General features: G+C 44.3%; 5 non-coding genes across 5 annotated transcripts; all 5 read left to right on the top strand.

Moving 5' to 3' along the window:
• The first annotated feature begins 4,951 nt into the window (after nt 1-4,951).
• On the top strand, nt 4,952-5,024 carry trnak-cuu (transfer RNA lysine (anticodon CUU)). The gene has a single exon. It is a non-coding gene; the product is annotated as a tRNA-Lys (tRNA).
• A 1,002-nt stretch (nt 5,025-6,026) lies between these two features.
• On the top strand, nt 6,027-6,099 carry trnak-cuu (transfer RNA lysine (anticodon CUU)). The gene has a single exon. It is a non-coding gene; the product is annotated as a tRNA-Lys (tRNA).
• Nucleotides 6,100-7,066: 967 nt separating this feature from the next.
• Nucleotides 7,067-7,139, top strand: trnak-cuu (transfer RNA lysine (anticodon CUU)). Its single transcript has one exon. It is a non-coding gene; the product is annotated as a tRNA-Lys (tRNA).
• A 958-nt stretch (nt 7,140-8,097) lies between these two features.
• trnak-cuu (transfer RNA lysine (anticodon CUU)) lies at nt 8,098-8,170 on the top strand. Its single transcript has one exon. It is a non-coding gene; the product is annotated as a tRNA-Lys (tRNA).
• Nucleotides 8,171-9,128: 958 nt separating this feature from the next.
• Nucleotides 9,129-9,201, top strand: trnak-cuu (transfer RNA lysine (anticodon CUU)). Its single transcript has one exon. It is a non-coding gene; the product is annotated as a tRNA-Lys (tRNA).
• The last annotated feature ends 2,611 nt before the right edge of the window (nt 9,202-11,812 follow it).

The raw sequence follows: 11,812 nt of genomic DNA, 5'->3' as shown, positions 1-11,812 counted from the left end.
TCTGGTTTCTAGTTTTAGATGCTTTAAGCCACTCCTGGCTGGCTCGCCATGTTTGTAGCACCGGTATCACACCACTAACTGCGCCACTGGACCAGTTCTAGGCTCTAAGGAGTGGGGAGCAAAAATAAATACACCAGAGACCATTGCTTAAAGGGGACCTATTATGAAAAACACGTATTTTCTTGTTTTAACATATATAAAGTGGTCTCCCCTCACCCTGCCAGCACAGGGGAGACAAAATACCATGAATTTCTGCAAGGTGTCTGACCCCCACCGGACAGAGTCCCCCAGTGTCACGTGGTTTTTTTTGAGCCGTTTAGAATCTGCTCCCGTCGTGACGTCACGACGGGAGCAGATTTCCATAGGTTCAGCCTCCGCTGCTGAAACCACGCCCACATGCCTTAAAGACATTAAGGTTTGGATGGCACAAAATTTCTTGAATCTAAATGAAAATAAAACTGAGGTTATTGTGTTTGGGCATCCGGCTGTTTTTAACGACTCTGTTGATGCTCTGGGCCCCCTTGGTTCCAAAATGAATTCTTTTATTAAAAGCCTTGGTGTCATTTTTGATAGTGATTTTAAATTCGATAGACAGATTGGGTCTGTAGTTAAAGGTGCTTTTTTTCAGCTAAGGCTCGTGGCCAAAGTAAAGCCCTACCTATCTCCTAAAGACTTGGAGAGGGTCATTCACGCTTTTATTTCATCACGGCTAGACTATTGCAACTCCTTGTACGTGGGCTTAGACCAGCGTTCTGTGCGACGCCTGCAGCTGGTGCAGAATGCTGCTGCACGACTGTTGACTGGAAGTAGAAAGCGTGACCACATTACCCCGGTTCTGGCCTCCCTGCACTGGCTTCCTGTTCATTACAGAATTGATTTCAAGATTCTGCTGTTTGTTTTTAAATCACTGAATGGCTTGGCTCCCCAATACCTTAATGAACTTCTCCACTCTCACACACCAGCCAGAGCTCTGAGGTCGTCAAATCAGTTGCTTTTAGACGTCCCGAAATCTAGGCTCAAAACTACAGGTGACCGAGCTTTTGCGGTGGCCGGCCCTAAGCTGTGGAATAGTTTGCCACTAAATGTTAGATCTGCCCAGACCCTAGTGGTTTTTAAGTCTTCTTTGAAAACTTATTTATTTTCTTTGGCTTTTAGTGTGTGACAACTTAGTTCCCCACATCTGTGTGAAGTGATTGTTTTTTATTGTATTTTATTACTATTTTATTGATCATTTTAGTATGTTAGTGATTTTATTGTTTCTACACTGGGTACTGTGTTTTTCTTTTGGTATTGTTTTATTTTCTTGTATGCTGTACAGCACTTTGGTCGACCTCGGTCGTTTTTAAATGTGCTTTATAAATAAAATTGACATTGACATTGACAACCAGCTCTCTCCGCTGCTGGAGTGGTGCTTCCTTCAGCCAGTCGGACGCGGCGCCGCGGCGGAGCGGATCCGGGTTTAATCATCCAGGTTCCCGGGTGGTTTGGGAGCTGGGTCCTTGGGGGTCTGTCCCAGGTCGGACCAGCTTCACCCTCCGAGATTTTCAGCAAAATCTGTCGGTTTGATCCCCGGTAACGGGCGATGCGCACAGGATGCGCTCCGGAGCGATCTGTGCGCCCGCCGTGGGGTTGCGGCGCCCGTCGCACAGCATCCGCCGGGCAGATCCGGCTGAAATTCCGCTGGTCGGTCCCCGGGAGTCCCTGCTTCCAGTCCAGGCGGGTTCCTGCGGTCCCGGCCGGTCGGAACCGGTCAGATTCCCTGGTTAAAGCTGCGGTGATGCGCGCTGCTCCAGCCTACTTCCTGGTCCCAAAGCGGGGTTTCCGACTAAATTGTCCAGGTTCCCAGCCGCTTTGGGAGCAGGGATTTCTGGGGTACATCCCAGGCTGGATCAGCTTCACCCTCCGAGATTTTCAGCGAAATCTGTCGGTTTGATCCCCGGTAACGGGCGATGCGCCCCGGAGCCATGCCGGGCGTCCGGCGTGGCTCCGAGGCCAGCGTTCAGCATCCGCCGGGCAGATCCGGCTGAAATAGTGCATAAATGTTATTTATATACAACTCATATTTTATTTTTTTAACAATAAAGTTGCCATTTGTGAAAATTCAGTGTTGTGATTCATTTACAGGCTCGGGCTGCTCTGGCGGAGCGAGGTTTATTCTCCTCCCCTGCTACACGTCATTCAGAGAGCCAATCAGCACAGAGCCTCATTATCATACCCCCCCCCCTTCCCTTAGAATGGAGCACAGAAAAAGGGGTTAGAAGCGGTAAAACTAGTGACAGGGCCCACAGGCTGGATTTCTGATTTATGTAGAAAAAACAAGCTTTAGATTGTTTTTAAGACATTCAAGGCCTGTTTAAAATATACATTAAATGCCATAATATGTCCCCTTTAAAGTAGAAAAGCCGGCAATTTAGTGAACGACAAACACACATATAAAACACAGCACATGAACCACAAATAACCTGCAGGTTCTTAATATTAAGGTAAGTATAAATGAAAAAAGTATATCTCTCTTTCTTTTTGTTCTTTAGTTCACCTAGTTTATTTTGGTAAAGCTAATCTAATTTAATTAGACCAGTCTCTTTTCTCCTAGGTTACTTTAGTCGGACTAATTTGAGTTATTTAGACCAGTCTCTTTTTCCTAGGTTGCACCTATTTTAGGATTCCTATTTTTCTTCCTGAGTTAACTCTTTTTCCCTTTCTTTTACAGGTAAGAAAATACCTCCAAAACACAATTAAATCAAGGTGGACCACCGTTATTCAAATCACATTCAAAACGTAAACATATGAAAATAAAAGTATGCCACTTTAAATTTAAGTTCAAGTCCAAATGTGAGTTCAAGTGTTCAGTTCAATGAAAAGTTTCAGTTCGATTCAGTCCAAAAATAATGGTTCAATCAGTTCTGTTCAGTTCAGACTAGTTCCTGATACTCTTACCACTCTGGCAGCGAGTTACCACACGCAGGAGAACCCCTCACTGGTGTGATGGAGAAGATTAGTTGAACGTCTGGGCCTGGCTCGCCATCTTGAATCCCGTCTGTGGATGTGCACGCCCGCACATGACAGACCAATCCTTGCTCCGACCGAGCTTTCAACCAAGCAAAAAAACCCGACCTGTATAACAGGCCATAAAAACAATAAAACTCTTTAAATTCTTAAATTACACAAATAAATTCATCACAGTTTGAGTTGTAACGTTACTGCTACGGTGTTTTTTCAACTCAAAATGGCAGCGGAGCGGTCCCTTTGAAGTCACGGCTCCGTCTCCCGCACTAATTACTGCACAAATCTTCCATTTACACAGCTTACACACACTTTTATAACATTCACAGACTTCATAAACCCAAAATATTAACTGGATAACGGAGCATTTCTTCATAAACAGCTACATTTTAAGTTTAAGGTCCGCCAGAGAAAAAAAATAAAACACGGTAAAACTGCGGGAAAATAGGCATAAAACTCACCAAAACTGAAGTGGCTTAGTTCTCATAAAATCCCCGTCAGTTCCCGACCAGTTATGTTTTTCAGCTGTAATATGAACTTTTTCACTGCTTTTAACCACTGCTGGTTTTCCTCCCGTTTCTCCTCTGCTCTCTAAATTGGTCTCTGCAGGTGCTGCGTCTGTGGCGCTGGTCCCTTAAAGGGGCAGCAACATTATTTTCTGTCTACAGACTTTTGTTCTTCAAAATTAAAAGATTGTTGTATTAACATCTTTAATTAACTTTGATGAATGAATTGCCATTAAATAAATCAGCTTTAACTTTCAAACTTATTTATTCCTATTTATGTCATATTTTAACATGGGTTACACTTTGTTCATTTATTTATTTTTAATTACATCCAGTGTTTGAACAAGGTGTGACTGACTTATCTAAATATATAAAACCTTGGTTGGAACCATGGCAATGGGGAGGGCAGGCCTTGGCAGCTTTCCCAAGCCACGCTACGACCACGCTCATGGAAAGGAGAAGCGCCAACTGGTCCAAGGGGAGATACGTGCTGAGATGGAGGAGGAACGCTGCAGAAAGATGGCCGGCATGTCCAAGCAAGGGGCGTGGACAAGGTGGGAGCATGCAGAACCTCGCAAACTTACCTGGGAAGAACTCTGGAGAGCTGAACCTCTGCGCACAAAGTTCCTAATTCAATCAGTGTACAACGTCCTCCCAAGCCGGGCCAACCTGCACACCTGGGGCCTGGCAGATACGCCTGAGTGCAAGTTGTGCCAGAGGAGGGGCACCATGGAGCACATTCTGAGCTGCTGCCCAAAGGCGTTAGGAAAGGGGCGGTATTGCTGGTGCCACGACCAAGTTCTAAAATCCTTGGCGGATTCCATCTGCACAGCGATACAGAACAGCAAGACCCAGGTCGCCCCGAAGCAGTCAATCACATTTGTTAGAGCTGGGCAGAATGCAAAACACCAGCCAAACTCCGCAGGAGGACTCCTCGCTACCGCTCGTTACTGCCAGCTCCAAGTTGATCTGGGAAGGCAACTCAAGTTCCCAGCTAACATAGCTGCCACTTCACTCCGCCCAGATATGGTATTAACTTTGAAGTCCACCAAGCAAGTGGTCCTGCTGGAACTGACTGTCCCCTGGGAGGGCTGGAAAGCGGGCACACCTTCCAAACCAAATAACTTCTGTCTTGTTTTCATGAAGCTTCATCCATGTTTTAAAGTCCCTGAGACAGTCCATCAAGGGGTTCGTAGGTTACTATGATGCAGAGAAAAATAGATGTAAAATATATGAGATGTTCTACACTTGCAGCTTTGTTCATTTATTTATTTTTAATTACATCCAGTGTTTGAACAAGGTGTGACTGACTTATCTAAATATATGTCTGTCTGGGTGGTGTCCAGAGGAGTCCAGGCGGAAAACTGGTTTCTCTGAAACACTGATAAAACCTCACATTACGGACACTTTTCGATTATTGTTCTTATTTACTAGCATCTGAAGCCCGGCTAGCTCAGTCGGTAGAGCATGAGACTCTTAATCTCAGGGTTGTGGGTTGGATCACCACGTTGGGCGCTGAAGACAAATTTATGAAGTTTGTTTGAAGTGTGGAGTCCAGGTTAACATTTACACTAGCAGAAAGGAATCACCTCCACTGCTGTTCTGGTCACTGATATGGATTTTACTCGGTGAGACTGGTGACATCATCAATGACATCACATGTCTGATGACATTCCAGGGTTAGATTAAATAATGCGTAATTATGAAAATGTTAGTATAGTGGGCAGTATCTGCGCCTGGGGTTCAATTCCCCGATGGAGAGACCAGCAATTTGGTACAATGGACATACATGACTGATACAAGTGAACAAAGGTCAATAGGATGAAAATGACTCCTCCACACACCAGTTGTCGTTGGCCTGCTAAAAAAGCTTTAATTGATGAAGTTCTTCTAAGTTAAAACGGTGAATGTTCTGTTCACTCGTCAGTCCTGATCCAGAGGTCCAGCCTGTTAGACTAAGACCAGAGACCTTTTGTATTTGCGACGAACCAAATAACCACTACACTACAGAAACTGCAGCAGTTTATTGATCATGATTCAATTATTTGAATCATTTAGTTTCTATTCCCCCTTAATCTTATAAAAAACCCTCTAGACAAGTATGTAGAGACATAGATAGTGGGACATTTTGCACTAGCTAGCTATAGGCTAGCTTGAGGAGCATAGCAACCTGATAACCGCCAGGTCTACACAGATTTTGATGTAGTCAAGCTGAAATTGAGATGTGCTCCAAAAGTCTCATAATGCCAAGTGGACGAGAGTAGGTGACATCATCACCAGGTAGTTGGCTTCCAACTGCACCAACTCCTAAAAAATGGACACCTCCGAAATAGCCAATTTGTGAGCATCTACAATTGCAAAAAACTAGAAAATCACAAGTTTATTCACATGTTGTCCTTGAACTGTCCGGGTTGTGTCCAGAGGAGACCAGATGGAAAACTGGTTTCTCTGAAACACTGATAAAACCTCCCATTACGGACAATTTTCGATTATCGTTCTTATTTTCTAGCATCTGAAGCCCGGCTAGCTCAGTCGGTAGAGCATGAGACTCTTAATCTCAGGGTCGTGGGTTTGAGCCCCACGTTGGGCGCTGAAGTCAAAATTATGAAGTTTGTTTGAAGTGTAGAGTCCAGGTTACACTTACGCTAGCAGGAAGGAATCACCTCCACTGCTGTTCTGGTCACTGAGATGGATTTTACTCGGTGAGACTGGTGACATCGTCAATGACATCACATGTCTGATGACATTCCAGGGTTAGATTAAATAATTCGTAATTATGAAAATGTTAGTATAGTGAGCAGTATTTGTGCCTGGGCTTCGATTCCCCGATGGAGAGACCAACTATTTGGTACAATGGACATACATGACTGATACAAGTGAACAAAGGTCAATAGGATGAAAATGACTCCTCCACACACCAGTTGCTGTTGGCCTGCTAAAAAAGCTTTAATTGATGAAGTTCTTCAAAGATAAAACTGTGGATGTTCTGTTCATTTGTCAGTCCTGATCCAGAGGTCCAGCCTGTTAGACTCAGACCAGAGACCTTTTGCATTTGCAACGAACCGAATAACCACTACACTACAGAAACTGTGCAGCAGGTTATTGATCATGAATCAATTCATTCAATCATTTAGTTTCTATTCCCCCTTAATCTTATACAAAACCATCTAGACATGTATGTAGAGACATAGATAGTGGGATATTTTGCACTAGCTAGCTATAGGCTAGCTTGAGGAGCATAGCAACCTGATAACCGCCAGGTCTACACAGATTTTGATGTAGTCAAGCTGAACTTGAGATGCGCTGCACATCATCACCAGGTAGTTGGCTTCCAACTGCACCAACTCCTAAAAAATGGACACCTCCGAAATAACCAATTTGTGAGCATCTACAATTGCGAAAAACTAGAAAATCACAAGTTTAGTCACATGTTGTCTTTGAACTGTCTGGGTGGTGTCCAGAGGAGACCAGACGGAAAACTGGTTTCTCTGAAACACTGATAAAACCTCCCATTACGGACAATTTTCGATTATCGTTCTTATTTTCTAGCATCTGAAGCCCGGCTAGCTCAGTCGGTAGAGCATGAGACTCTTAATCTCAGGATCGTGGGTTCGAGCCCCACGTTGGGCGCTGAAGTCAAATTTTTGAAGTTTGTTTGAAGTGTAGAGTCCAGGTTACACTTACGCTAGCAGACTGCCACTGTTGTTCTGGTCACTGAGATGGATTTTACTCGGTGAGACTGGTGACATCATCAATGGCATCACATGTCTGATGACATTCCAGGGTTAGATTAAATAATTCATAATTATGAAAATGTTAGTATAGTGGGCAGTATCTGTGCCTGGGGTTCGATTCCCCGATGAAGAGACCAGCTATTTGGTACAATGGACATACATGACTGATACAAGTGAAAAAAGGTCAATAGGATGAAATTGACTCCTCCACACACCAGTTGCTGTTGGCCTGCAAAAAATGCATTAATTGATGAAGTTCTTCTAAGATAAAACTGTGGATGTTCTGTTCACTCGTCAGTCCTGATCCAGAGGTCCAGCCTGTTAGACTCAGACCAGAGACCTTTTGCATTTGCGACGAACCGAAAAACCACTACACTACAGAAACTGTGCAGCAGGTTATTGATCATGATTCAATTCATTCAATCATTTAGTTTCTATTCCCCCTTAATCTTATACAAAACCATCTAGACATGTATGTAGAGACATAGATAGTGGGACATTTTGCACTAGCTAGCTATAGGCTAGCTTGACGAGCATAGCAACCTGATAACCGCCAGGTCTACACAGATTTTGATGTAGTCAAGCTGAAATTGAGATGCGCTCCACATCATCACCAGGTAGTTGGCTTTCAACTGCACCAACTCCTAAAAAATGGACACCTCCGAAATAGCCAATTTGTCAGCATCTACAATTGCAAAAAACTAGAAAATCACAAGTTTATTCACATGTTGTCCTTGAACTGTCTGGGTTGTGTCCAGAGGAGACCAGACGGAAAACTGGTTTCTCTCAAACACTGATAAAACCTCACATTACGGACACTTTTCGATTATTGTTCTTATTTACTAGCATCTGAAGCCCGGCTAGCTCAGTCGGTAGAGCATGAGACTCTTAATCTCAGGGTCGTGGGTTCGAGCCCCACGTTGGGCGCTGAAGTCAAATTTATGAAGTTTGTTTGAAGTGTAGAGTCCAGGTTACACTTACGCTAGCAGACTGCCACTGTTGTTCTGGTCACTGAGATGGATTTTACTCGGTGAGACTGGTGACATCATCAATGGCATCACATGTCTGATGACATTCCAGGGTTAGATTAAATAATTCATAATTATGAAAATGTTAGTATAGTGGGCAGTATCTGTGCCTGGGGTTCGATTCCCCGATGAAGAGACCAGCTATTTGGTACAATGGACATACATGACTGATACAAGTGAAAAAAGGTCAATAGGATGAAATTGACTCCTCCACACACCAGTTGCTGTTGGCCTGCAAAAAATGCATTAATTGATGAAGTTCTTCTAAGATAAAACTGTGGATGTTCTGTTCACTCGTCAGTCCTGATCCAGAGGTCCAGCCTGTTAGATTCAGACCAGAGACCTTTTGCATTTGCGACGAACCGAAAAACCACTACACTACAGAAACTGTGCAGCAGGTTATTGATCATGATTCAATTCATTCAATCATTTAGTTTCTATCCCCACTTAATCTTATACAAAACCATCTAGACATGTATGTAGAGACATAGATAGTGGGACATTTTGCACTAGCTAGCTATAGGCTAGCTTGAGGAGCATAGCAACCTGATAACCGCCAGGTCTACACAGATTTTGATGTAGTCAAGCTGAAATTGAGATGCGCTCCACATCATCACCAGGTAGTTGGCTTTCAACTGCACCAACTCCTAAAAAATGGACACCTCCGAAATAGCCAATTTGTGAGCATCTACAATTGCAAAAAACTAGAAAATCACAAGTTTATTCACATGTTGTCCTTGAACTGTCTGGGTTGTGTCCAGAGGAGACCAGACGGAAAACTGGTTTCTCTCAAACACTGATAAAACCTCACATTACGGACACTTTTCGATTATTGTTCTTATTTTCTAGCATCTGAAGCCCGGCTAGCTCAGTCGGTAGAGCATGAGACTCTTAATCTCAGGGTCGTGGGTTCGAGCCCCACGTTGGGCGCTGAAGTCAAATTTATGAAGTTTGTTTGAAGTGTAGAGTCCAGGTTACACTTACGCTAGCAGAAAGGAATCACCGCCACTGCTGTTCTGGTCACTGAGATGGATTTTACTCGGTGAGACTGGTGACATCATCAATGACATCACATGTCTGATGACATTCCAGGGTTAGATTAAATAATTCGTAATTATGAAAATGTTAGTATAGTGCAGGGGTAGGCAATTCCGGTCCTCGAGGGCCGGTGTCCTGCATGTTTTAGATGTTTCCCTGCTTTAACACACCTGATTCTAATTAATCATCGTCATCAGCTTGTCACCAAAGTCTGGATAGTTCTGTTGATGACACAGGTACTTTTATCACGGTGTTCTGAAGCAGGGTAACATCTAAGACATGCAGGACACCGGCCCTCGAGGACCGGAATTGCCTACCCCTGGTATAGTGGGCAGTATCTGTGCCTGGGGTTCGATTCCCCGATGGAGAGACCTGGGGCCTTATGTACTAAGAGTGCTGCGCACAAAAAACGTGCGTACGCCACTTTCAACGCTCACGGTCGGATGTACAAAGAATGACGTGAACGTAGAAAGCTGCGGTCCTTCACTCACACATTAAGGCTTTTGTACGCACTTTTCTGAGGTTTTGTCCGTTGGCGACACTCACTGGTGATGCAGTGAAGTGCAGAATATGAGGAAACTTAACGTAAACAATAAGTTCACGACCACGTGAAGGACACGACAGTCCCCACATCACCAAATAAGTTACACAAGAGTGGAGCTGCAACAATCTCACAATCAACCACATGATCTGAACAAACAACTAGAGGAGCTCAACGATGGAACCTGCAAATCCTGATGGAGCTTTGGCTCCGTTAGAGAAACCTGCTGATGCAGGATCAGGAGCGAGTCCTCAGGCACCAAACGCATCTGCTGGTCCAGGACTAAGACTGAACCATCAGCTGGTTTAGTCTGGACCTGCTGGTCCAGGACTAAGACTGAACCATCAGCTGGTTTAGTCTGGACCTGCTGGTCCAGGACTAAGACTGAACCATCAGCTGGTTTAGTCTGGACCTGCTGGTCCAGGACTAAGACTGAACCATCAGCTGGTTTAGTCTGGATCTGCTGGTCCAGGACTAAGACTGAACCATCAGCTGGTTTAGTCTGGACCTGCTGGTCCAGGACTAAGACTGAACCATCAGCTGGTTTAGTCTGGACCTGCTGGTCCAGGACTAAGACTGAACCATCAGCTGGTTTAGTCTGGACCTGCTGGTCCAGGACTAAGACTGAACCATCAGCTGGTTTAGTCTGGATCTGCTGGTCCAGGACTAAGACTGAACCATCAGCTGGTTTAGTCTGGACCTGCTGGTCCAGGACTAAGACTGAACCATCAGCTGGTTTAGTCTGGACCTGCTGGTCCAGGACTAAGACTGGACCATCAGCTGGTTCAGGTACCAAGAGGATCCTCCTGGATCTCTGCCCTGAACTGGACCAGCTGCTCCGGTTCAGACCAACATGATGCTTCAGCTGGAGCTGCAGGTCGGACATCTGTCTGTCGTCATGACGACCGTATGGGAGGACTACTGGAGATAAAAGCCAGATCCTAAACATCCCATAACTGTGTCTGGACAGAAATACATTAAAGTTAATTTTGAAGCAAAAACCGGTGTTGTGCCAAAAAGTGATTGCATGCCAGAATCTGATTTCTTCTGATTTGTGGCCGCGGGAGCGCGCACAGCAGCCCGTTGAGCGAGAGCGCTAAGATTTCAGATTATGAAGCTCAAGAATGAGATCAAGTCATATTTAGGCAGAAACAACCTTTCATTAACTGTATTTGGCCTTCAATCACTTTTTGGCACGACACCTGTCTCTCCTCCTGCGGATGCAACACTCCGAGTTACAGCAATTTTGCTCTTTATTTCTCACGTTTGCACCTCGATAATCCCGTCGGCACAAATTGTCTTTATTTCTGCAGCGGAGGAATCAGATCGTAATGCTTCATGTTTTAAATATAAATGTATATTGTTCACATTGTTATACTTATGAGAGAGGTGATCGCGGACATCCATAATGTGTAAGACTCAATAAACGTGTACATTGGTCTTAATCCGTCAGTATATAATATGCATGACAATAAAGCAGAACGAGGAGCCGTTTTTCATCCACCAAAAATTCTGGTGACGGTTCTTAAAATACAAACAAGAAAAGCAGAGTGTAATGATGCACTAACGCTGCCCACAAACATTCACAAACCCGTACGATCATAATAAAACCAAAACTCTTCACGGAACGCAACACAAAGCAAAGAACACCATAATGTAGGTGTCAAAGTGAATCCCAGAAGGGCCGGTGTCCTGCATGTTTTAGATGTTTCCGTGCTTTAACACACCTGATTCTAATTAATCATCATCACCAACTTGTCATCAAAGTCTGGATAGTTCTGTTAATGACACAGTCACTTGTATCATGGTGCAATGAAGCAGAGAAACATCTAAAACCTGCAGGGACACCGGCCCTCGAGGACTGGAGTCCGACACCCCTAAATGCCCCAAAATGAATTAGGCCTATTTATTCCTGCTCAGAGCATTTTCTTGTTAGGATGAGCGGTTTTTAATGGACAATTA

The sequence above is a fragment of the Cololabis saira genome, chromosome 20 (genome assembly GCF_033807715.1).
Source record: "Cololabis saira isolate AMF1-May2022 chromosome 20, fColSai1.1, whole genome shotgun sequence".
Taxonomy (NCBI): Eukaryota; Metazoa; Chordata; class Actinopteri; order Beloniformes; family Belonidae; genus Cololabis; species Cololabis saira.
This window is presented reverse-complemented; position numbering and strand designations above follow the sequence as displayed.